Here is a 1020-nt window from a genome sequence, read left to right as displayed (position 1 = left end):
TATATATATATATATATATATATATATATATATATATATATATGCATATAGGCATATATACATAGACATCTTTATATAGGCATACATATATACATATCTATTTATATTATTTTATGATTTATAGAGGGAGAGACGGACAAACAGGAGGGAAAATGAAAGATGAGTATGTGTTTATGTATATGTATGAGTGTACGTGTGTATGTGCGTACGCGTTTTAAGTGTGCATTTGTGTGCATGTGACACAGTACTTGTCAGCACATTCCCACCCTCTATGATGGATCACCTCAGAAAGAAAATTGAAAATTGAACATCAAATCAAACACGTGGACAGGCACACGTGGTGTACGCCCACACCATGCATGTGTTTGAAAGGGAACACACGTAGACATTAAAATGCACAGGCACATATACGCAGACATACATAGACACACCTCATGCATAGATACATAAATACAGACAGATATATACGCACATACATGCATACAGACAGACAGGCATACGTACATGCATACATACATATATACATACATACAACACAATACGTAGAGGTCGACTGATAGATACCACAATTAGTTACAGAAACAGAGAAAATGAATTACTACAACCTCATCATTCCCAATGCCAGCACCAGCGTAACCATCACCACTTCCACCACTACTACTAATTACCACCGACTGCAGCCCCGCTCTCATCTCACCAACACGTTCAAAGCCATCATCTGCACCATTACCATTTTCACGATCGCCGCCATCAACGCAACCACCATGAGTACCCACTTCTGTTAATCTCATCAACACCCGAATCATCACCGTCTCTACCACATTCGCTACAACCACTGCTGCCGTCACTGCAGCTACTACTGTCGGGAATGATAAACAGCACCCGAATCACCACCGTAATTCTACCACCGCTTATACAATAACCATCAACCATCAACCATCAACCATCACTATCACCATCTCCACCACAACCAACACCACCACCACCAACAATAACAACAACACCACCGCCACCACCACC

Source organism: Octopus bimaculoides, chromosome 6 (assembly GCF_001194135.2).
Source record: "Octopus bimaculoides isolate UCB-OBI-ISO-001 chromosome 6, ASM119413v2, whole genome shotgun sequence".
Lineage (NCBI taxonomy): Eukaryota > Metazoa > Mollusca > Cephalopoda > Octopoda > Octopodidae > Octopus > Octopus bimaculoides.
This window is presented reverse-complemented; position numbering follows the sequence as displayed.